Source organism: Apteryx rowi, unplaced genomic scaffold, assembly GCF_003343035.1.
Source record: "Apteryx rowi isolate R43461 unplaced genomic scaffold, aptRow1 scaffold_183, whole genome shotgun sequence".
NCBI classification, from domain to species: Eukaryota; Metazoa; Chordata; class Aves; order Apterygiformes; family Apterygidae; genus Apteryx; species Apteryx rowi.
Window position 1 is genome coordinate 773,981 of NW_020448119.1, and position 10,149 is coordinate 784,129.

At 39.3% G+C, this 10,149-nt stretch overlaps 1 pseudogene; it reads right to left on the minus strand.

The window, feature by feature from the left end:
• Positions 1 to 7,234, minus strand: part of LOC112964032 — a 24,329-nt pseudogene extending 17,095 nt beyond the window's left edge.
• Positions 7,235 to 10,149: the final 2,915 nt, after the last annotated feature.

Here is a 10,149-nt window from a genome sequence, read left to right on the forward strand (position 1 = left end):
AAGAGTTCAAAAAAAAAAAAAAAAAAAGCGTAACAGGCATGATAGTAACATGCACTTGATAAAGTAGAGTTTACACATTCTGTTCATCAAGAACCTTTGACTGTGTATTCAAAACTGCTACCTTGAGAAATTTCAGCATATATGTAGAAAGTAACAGTAGAGGTCAAACTTTTAGACGAATGGAAGGTAGAACACATCAACTTAAGCCTCTTCTACCAAGATTTAAATTACCGTGATTTCCCTTGCATTTGCTCTGGGCTCAGATTATCCCCACAGTAGGGCAAGAACACACGGTACTGTTAAGCTGTGGGAAGCCGACTAYTGCGCCCAGATCTTGTATCATTCGTGCTCTGCCTCTAATCTATTTCTGCTAACATTACAGACATTTTAGAAGTTTCTTACCACTGCTCTGAGACAGGAAAAAAAAGCACTCTACTCTCMTCCAAGTGAGCCATAATCCTTCTAAACTCACACTCATTCAATGCATGGGATGAGTATTATTCAACTAGAAGTCAGTAGCAGATGTAAGGTTTGATTTCTTATAGCCTATTGGATTTTTGAAAATCTGTCCATTTACTGATAGAATGGTTGATATTAAAAAAGTTTTTAATCAGCATTAAGTTGTGCTTGCCTTTAAAATTCATTAATGGCTTCAACTGTTCATCTATAAAGCAGGTAAAGCGTGGCAATAAACAGCAATAACACCTTCAAGCTTGCATATAAGAGGATATTACTAATCCTTTAAATAATTTGTAAGGGCTCCCATGCAATTCATGGGGTTCTAGTGCTTAGAAGGTGACAGACAGGGCAACAGAGAAGCCTTAGCAAGGCTCACAAGTTTACTTACTGGTAGGAAAGAGTTGTGCCTGTGCTGTTTGTTCCCATCCTTGGCTTTGTCTAAAGCGTTTACTCAACTTTTTATAATTAAAAGATTACTTTTTTTTTTAAATAATTAAAGGATGACCTGCACTTTTTTGAAAAAAATCCATAGACCTTCTTATGCAGCATTGTCAAAGTTGTTGTCATTTGCCACCAAACACTAAAGAAATGTTAAGGTAAATTTTAATGGGCATTTATTCCTTTTGTTTCCCCTTATTTTATAGATTTGCTTGCTTGTACATAAGACAGCATGTGTGTTGGAGGCATTTGTTCAACTTCTGGAGAATATCATTTTCTAACAGCTCATGGATTAATAGCAATTACACATGAAGAAGCACTAGTCTGAGAAAGGAAACAAGCTTTTGTTGGTAGGAAACAAAGCTTGCCTCCTTTACAGGCTTTCAGATAGCCAAGGAAACTCTCAGATTTAAGCTACGGGCGAAACTCTGGCCCCTTTGATGTCAATTGTCAAACAACATTAATGGGGTCAGGATTTCACCTACCGTTTTGAAAGAAAACCCACCAGTCACTATACACAGTTGTAACAACATCACCACCAGCCAAATACCTTCTAAGGCACAGAAGTCATCCCCTGTTCCAGCCAATCATACTTGTACCAGGAGGCTGCAATTCACTCATGCCCTTTTCGATATCACCTGTATCTTCCCTTAACCATCCTATTCTTCATCAAGCCTTAGGCCCACGTAAAGTGTCTGCTGTGGAAAGTCTTCTCATTTCTTCCTACCTCTCTCAGCATACGCAAAAAAGAAAATCACATGTACCTGCTTCTGAAGACTGGTCTGTACTTCACTGAGGTTAGCTGAGCCCAAGCAGAGTGGAGTAGGTCAAACTCAGGAGCATTTGACTTACCCACTCCAGACTGCTAATGAACTCAAACCTGCTTTTTTAACTTTAATCAGATCAGCCTGATAGAGGCGAAAACATCTTTTATCTTTTAACCCCACTCTCTAGGGATAATGTGGCAGATAACAGGAGGTTTGTACCCCTCTGCTGCAACAGCTGTTGGCCAGCTCTATCTGTCCCTCTTTTGACAGGACCCCTGTTGCTCTCAAACTTCACAGCTGGGCTTTGAGACTCGTTCGTTGGCCTGCACTAAAATTTCTTTTGCCAATGTGAACTGTATGCCCTACATTATCATGGGATGCCTTGTTTGGGGGCAATGGGGGAAAAGAAGAGTTTTCACCTTGAAAAAAGCCAATGAAAAAAGTTTCATACATTTGTGGTTTGTAAAAAAATGGTAAGGATTTCTTACAGATCCTCCCAAAAGATGACAGTTTATCCAAAATCACTACACAAACAGCTTTGGAGTCCCAAGAAACACCAAGTCCAATACTCGCCAGGAGAATTTTAGTACTGCTCACAGCTCAAGATGGCTGCTGTCCTAGGCTGCTTCCAAGGAAATCTAGCTCTACTTTCCCCAGTGATCCCTCTGGAAAATTCCAGTCTTCTATGGCTACAAARGGTCACAAGTTTGGGGTCAAGGGAAATGGATGGGGTGGGTTGCAAAYAAAGGGAGAAGTGGATGCTCTAAGGTTTTTAATCAATGTATGGTACAGCAGGTATTACCTTGCTAATTTGTAACTAGGTATTGCTAACCTGCCAGTCTCCACTGGGTGAGATTCTGGGAGGTTAGAGGCCCAGCAAATGCCATGATGGACGGCTAAATGAGGGTAATGCTCAACCTCATCCGCACGGTGGAGAGGTGGAGGGACCATGCAGGACTGCAGGAGGGACGATGCTGGAGATCTGTAATGCCCGCTCCCCACTGCTCATGCACCATGCTCTCTGGCTGCACTGCACCACAGCTGGTAAATTGTTTCTGGGGAAACATACAGAAATCTTTTAGGCAGGCGCTGGAATCTGCTAGTAGCAAAATATTCAGCCTACCRAGCAAAAACCAAGCCTTTCAACCACCCACCAAGCCAGGGTGGAGGAAGGTCAGAGCAACCCCACCACATTAGTGCTTCCAAAGAGTCGGGTGTTCAGTAGCTAAACATCCCCACCATCAGCACAGCTCTATTTGCACACTCTTGTTAGAGCGCAGTTTGCACCACAAGCACTGAGTGTGGAACACAGCATGTGAAGCTTCAACTTTTTAACACGGGTAGATCTTACCTTAACTGCACTTCGTATAATGAAGTGGAAAGTCTCATTCCAGACAGGGTTTTTGCAGTTGCGTACACTTCTTGTCCGGGCTTCCTGAAATGAAGCTGTTGGCAGCCATAGCTTCACACAGCAATCAGTTTGACTCGCKGTATTAACAAAAAGATGTGTAATTATCATGGCAGTAGGTTTTTATTATTTCTTTCATCCAATCGGAGGAAAAAAGAATCTCCAAATTGTACTGAATATTTCATTAGACAAAGAAAAATTCTGGATTTAGAGTTATTTAACCTCTCTTCTTAAATTTAAGTCAGGTTCAAACGAAAATCAATTTTAACCCCAAAATACTACTCTTTAACAAAAGTCAAAATAGTCAGTTTCATCAGTGTTGAACTGAACCATTCTGACTATTCTGATCTTTTACCTCTATTTTCAACTATTTGCTAAATTTCAAATTCATATATGATTTCACTCTGAAATTTCACTTAAAAAAAAAAAAAAAGAAATATTTAGTTTTGGGAGGTTTGGGGGCCTGACTGTAATTGTAATGGACCAGTCATCCAGAGCCAAATAGCAACAGRGACAAATACAGCAGTATAGAACACAGCCACTGATTTTTTCCTAATATCTTTCACAAATATGCTGTTTTCAGATAGAAAATGCACAGGCTCTGGATAAATGGGCATTGAAGAATTAGGGAATGGGAAATATGAAACAGCCAGTGAAGGGAAGGATGACTTGTTTCCCTATAYGGAATTTGGTGATTTCTATTTTAAATTGTTTTCTAAATCAGAATAACTGAGCCTAAATGATTAAGGGAAAAAAAAAAGAACACAGATAAAACTTCTGCAGCCTAAAAACCTGAGACACTACTGTAAGCCAAGCAGCAGTTACATAACAGCATTGGGTTCAGGTGACAGCGGTCTTTTTAATAAGCAATGAAGATGCTAGCAGTTTCAGAGTGAGAAGGGAATGAATTGTGCTGAGAATACCAGTGACACTTACACAGGTCTGCTTTACAGACATTTCTCATCCTTATAATTTTTACAGTGAGCCAGCATAAGTGAGGCACTTCTGCCTGCAGAACAATGAGGAAAAAAAGCTTAACTGTTAGCAAAGGACTAGAATATAACTAACACTATCTTATAGCACAGGAAAGAGGAAGACAAATATTTTTTAAAAAGTAATCATGGGCTATTCTCATATTAATGTAGTGAATATGTTTCCATTTTAATTATCTTTAATTATCAGGTTCCAGATTTCCGTTTCTTAAGTTTTAATGCACTTTTCCAGGGAGTAGTAGGAAATATCACAACGATAGCTTTCACAAAAAAAGACATTAAATAATTGCCCCTATGAAATCCAGCTACCTTCAAACTACAGGGTTTGCTCTTTAACTTTCAGTGTGACTGAGCACGGCAGATTACAATGCAGCACTTTCCACCACACTGCCCTGGGGACCATGAGATGTCCTCCCTCCTCAAGCAGCGACTGCTGCTGCCCACAGCTGCTACTGCACATCGCTGCAGAACAGGATAGATATCCTCCTTTCCATAATGCCCCAGCCAAGATATTATCACTGCTGCCAGCTAATCYGGCTACATGACGTCATTCGTAACATCATTCACAATACCAAAATACAAGACCCTTAAAAAAAAGGGGGTGGGGGGAAGGTCTAAGAGTGAACGGCCCAATGTGGGACTCCAGAGCTCTTCCAATGCAGCCCTGAGCACTACAATTACACCACCAGGAGGAAGGCTGAAATCTGGGGCCTGCGGGAAGTCATTCCTCCATTTTACAGATATGGACCATCTAGCTATATGGCAGCTCTAGTGTTTCAGTTCAAATTTGAGATGATGTAATGAAGAAGAGGCTGTATTTCTTCAGTTCTGCGCAACATTTGAGGTAACAATGAGCCTGTCGTGCATAGATAAGGTCCACATTAATTGAAATGCAACCAGATTACCAGAAAATTCAAAATTGATACATAAACTAAGTGTTGAAGGAAGACCAGCAAGACCTGCAGAAGGTGTAAGTCACAACAACTCTAAATAGTTCAAGAAAATGGCAGGTTGCAAATACAAAGTAGATTTCAAAGTTGATAGGACAAGAGCAGAGAGAGAAATACTATAAAATAACCTAGGTGCTAGATTATGCAATTAAAGACAAAGAGGCAAGAATAAAAACTGCAATTACCTGTGAACATGCACAAAAAGCTCAGAAGCATGAAGAGGTGAATTAAAATGCCTTGGCTTATCCAGGACTTCTGTATCATAAATTGTTATAGATTTATGGTCAAATGAAAAAAATACACAATCTTATTGCTTTGCCAAGGAAAAGCACTGAAGTATAGCAATGTGCTGACAACCCACAGTGTCGGGCACTACAAGGGAATGGCTTGAAGGTTGCACAATCTTCTCTTTTTTTTTTTTTTTTCTCCCCCCCTCCCCCCCCCCCCCCCCTCCCCATCACAGCTACACACAACCCTATACTCAATCAGAGGAAAAACAAGACAATTTTGAAGAACACCAGAAGTAAAATCCTGCAGCTCCATCTAGTAGCTCCATCCAGTAGCTCCATTAATTAAATTTAAAAGGGCAATTAAATCTTCAAAGTATCGTGATTTCTGAGAAATTGTTTCCTTGGGACTTCCTTGTGTATCTCTCCCTTTTGACATGTCAGTCTCTTGACAAGACCAGATTAACCATTTAAAAAGCAGTAAGTCACCAGGCTAAATGTTATTTAGACCCACGGGAAAAATTCTCAACCCAAGAGTTTTCTCTCAGAAAATGACATTTCAACAAAAGCAGCAGGTTTGGAAGAAACCCATCAATTTCAGCAGAGTTTTTTGTAGCAATGTTTCTGAACTGGAGATGGACAGAATGGCAGGAATAGATGCTCAAGAGAATTAATGAAAAATTTTCAACACAAATACAGAGGATTCACTTTTCAGACGGCTTTAGTAGCATTCATATCCAATAGTTTGGAGAAAGTTTATTCATGAAATGGCTGAGGCACTAAGAAAACATGCAAACACAAAAGCAACTACTGTTCCATATGACTAAAGGTAGCGAGTGCTCTGCTCTCACAAATGCAGCAAACACAGTAAGCCTCATACTTCTACACTAAATGCTGAGAATTATAACTGCATTACAGCAGGATGGCAAGAGGGAGGAAAAAATGAAATCAATAAGTACAGCTAGGGATCAGATTCAGGAAACTCAGGAAAAAAGATGGTAAAAACGTTATTTTATTACAGCTCATTTATTAACATTTAAACCAATGATCACTCAAAAAGGAGTAAGGTGTTACATATTCAGCATGTAGCATGTTCAGTACCTTTCAAAACCTTTCAACAGTTCCTTTTCATAAAAATTACAGTTCAGAATTATTTTAAGGGAGAGACACTGAATAATACATTTTATCCACTGATCTGTCTCCATAAAGCCAAGGAAAAACAATTTCAAGGCTGAGCCTTGGGTGTTATGAGGTATGATTAAGGTCATGTAGTGAGGTCACTGTAAATTCAGGACTAAAATCCATCTCTCCTGGTTCCTTGCCCAGCATCTTAACCACAAGTTCATCTTCTTCCTCACCCTCCCAACCCCCAAGTCATAGTGAATGCTTTCCACTCTAGAGAACATGTTCACAGAAGAAACAAATATTCCTTTAACTAATTGTTAAAAATAACAACTCTCATAACTTTCAAGCTTAGGGAGAAATGAGAAAGGCTGATGAAGACTCCAGGTAGCACAGCTATTGCTCATGTCCTGGCAGCCACCCCCATGCAACCCAGATGCTGTCCTCTAGGTAGTACCTTGTCTACAGTGCTGTGTGGTCTTCCATGATTCCTCCTCCTGACTCTGGTCTTCCCATGCAGATTTGTTTGCATGAACCAACCCTGGGGAAGAGGAACCAAGAGAGGGGCCAGTGATGAAGCCTACAACTCAACAATTCTTCATTTTCAGTTTTCATTTGAATTCAACATGGCAATAATAAAGGGCCCTATTATTTGTCCATGGCGAGACTGGATGCATCTCCCAATCTCACCAAGGCCATCTATGTGCTATTCGTACTAACAAATCTGTGTGCTACAGACTCCTTTGACATTTAAAGAGCAAAATTTCCCAAACCTTCCCTTTTGGTGAACCTCAACCAAAATAGCCAGGCAGATCCCCCCACCCTGCTGTTGATTTTCTCTTACCAAAGGTGAATAGGCTGATGATCCCATTGGTATCTCTGTTTTCATAAAAGGCAAAGCTATAACGACCCAGTCTGTATGCCTCTCAGTTGGCAGGTGTTCCTTGAACACACTACTTCCCAATCAACCTAGGCAGGTGACAGAGTGGTATAAATTGACTCATAGCTTCACCTCTCACTGATTTCAAAAGCACAAATAATGTGCTTGTTCTGTGCCATGTGCCATGATTTCTTTTACAGCTGCAGTGATTTAGGGGAAAGGAGGAGACAGATCAAACATTTTTATCTTAGGCAAACCCCAAAGGGGTAAGGAGAACTATCCTGGTAGAAGCAGATCCTGGAGAGAACATAAAAAGGACTGCATTATAACAAGCTTACTGGCATTAGAGGGCACATGATTCAATGACCGAGAATGTCTCTTCTAGCTGTATGAACGCGTATGAAGTCTCCATGTGTGAGTGAGAGAGATAAAGAACAGTAATACGTCAGTAACCAGCTTCTAAAATGAGTCACAAAACAGAAGTTGCTCTTTTAGCAGCTACTTCTATGTTTAAAGATACAGTCCATTAAAATAGCTATTCATCACTGTCAGGTTTGAGTAACCCCATACAATAGTTAAAGGAATATGTTTGGACCCTCATGTGAGCTGGAGATGGGCTAAAACAGCAGTGCAGCTACAGCCGTCTAACACGACTATGGCCCCTGCAGCCCCCAAAATTCATACCTGTGTTCTGGCAGCCCCACGTAAATTGATTTGACAGACAGAAAACTGCAATGGTTTTCACTGTAACTTCTCTGTAAATTACACCCACAAAACRGAGGCCAACTCTCATGTATAACTGCAAACTGTTAAATAAAACACTTCACACCGTCTCACTTATTTTTGTTGTTATATAAGGAATATTATGGGCAAAGCAAACTCAGAAGAAACTTTTCTTATTGAAACATAGTTCAGCGAAAGTGCTACTTTAAGTTAAATTATTAGAAACTCATATGAGTTTTAACACAAATAATTATGTATGAAAAATCTTTCAGAATAAAACTTTTCAATTAAAATTGCCAAGACTGACTGACTTATTTTAGAACAGTTTCACATTACTTTTTCCATAATAGCACCCGATACACGATAACAAACAGAAGTACCTAGTATTATCGCTAACATACTAAAATATGGCTGAAGTCAACTATTATTATTTTTAAATCACTAAAACCAGCTATTTAATAGTGATAAATTGCAGTTGAAATAAAATTTAAAAAAATCTTAAAATTTTTTTTTTTTTAGAATTTCAAAGTTTTTTCCTAAGTGAGAGAAAAAACCCTTTCTGAAGCTATGACATAAAAATTTTGACTTTCAACCATTTCTAATGGAAGTATGTGACTTATTTCAACTCTCCAGTCGAGTAGAGCTGTCTTAGGCAACGTTTCAAACGATTACTCTAAGTTTCTTTTCCACAGACTCAGGCATTAAAGATAGAAAAGTTTCTGCCTTTGGCTGTGCTACTATTTATGCAAAAAAGTGTGATGAATTCTCAGTTCTGCATGTTTTGTATGGTTGCTGGGTTGTTTTTTTTATTTTGTGGAGCAGTCTTTCATCAGGATAGGTATCTATTGCATTGTGATTATATGATAATGCTTTCAAAGTAACATGCACTACTTTAAAACGTGGTTCAGTAAGGAAAGAAAAAAAAAATTCACACTCACTTTGCCAATTTGGTTTGCTTTATAGGTACAGCTTTTGGTTTAATTGTTTTATAGGCACAGCTTCTCCAGAAATAATAAACAAACAAACAGAAAATTCATTTCTCCTGCCCTCCCCAAGACACAGTCAACTCTGGTGAAGATCACTTCAGCTGCTCGACTCACCCAGTAATTTCATACCACAGCTAAATCTGCAATATAAACAGGTAAGCGTGCCTGCGCACAGCAATAGGTCCATTTTTCAAAGCTCGGCAAAAAGGTTTTGAAAATTAATACTTTAGTAGTCTGTTTTAAAGTTTCCTCACATTTATCTGATAGCAGAACATTTACAACACAGTTCTGAGTAAGTCACAGACTGACTGTAAATTCAAGAGAGATTTCTGAATGCCAAGAAACGTCATCTGCAAAATTCCATTTTGCCTTGTGCTGCATAGCACAAAAAGGATCCCACTGAGCCAGAGTCCAGGGCAGCTTCCTCTGCCTCTTCACGAGATCCTTGCACACACTGAGCTGCAAGTCAACTTCCTCTGGAGATGCAAGCCAGAAGAGAACGTGGGCCAAAACCAAAAGAGAAGGGAAACAGCACCATCAACTGATAGATCTACACACATTGCAGCTCTTCCCTGGCACATAGTCTAGCAGGGCTAAAATGTGACTCTCTCACAAGTTTCAAAGCATTAAAAACCAGGACATAACAATTGCTTGTGAACAGAAACAAAGGACCCTCCTGCAATCTTCTCTGAATTTAAAAAAAAAAAAGTGCAAGATGTCTAGCTTTCCTCCATAAATATTGTAAAAAAAGTGGTATTTCAGGACAATGGCATACCATGAATGGGAGGGAGGGAGGGAGTGGAAAGATGTACGTAATTTCTTCATCACCTATGTATTTCCTGTGATTTCCCCAAAGGGAGTAACATTAGTCATTAACATAGTAAAAGAGCAAAGAAAGGAGTTTATATACACATTTTATTGTTACCATAAGTGCTATTTGGAAATTGTCCTCTACATAGTTGGGAAGGGAAAAAAAAAATCTCTTTCTTTCCTAATAGAATGTGATTTCGTAATGACATCAATCTACAGATATATTCACCTATTAAACAATTCACATTCTTCCCCTCGATTGCACAAACTTCTAAACAGGAAACTTGATGGGATTGTCAAAAACAGTTAAAAAAAAAAGACTGAAAGCTAAGGAGATAGTGTTATTCATTTGGAGAGAACAGCTTGGGGAAAAGCTTTGGGCTTGGG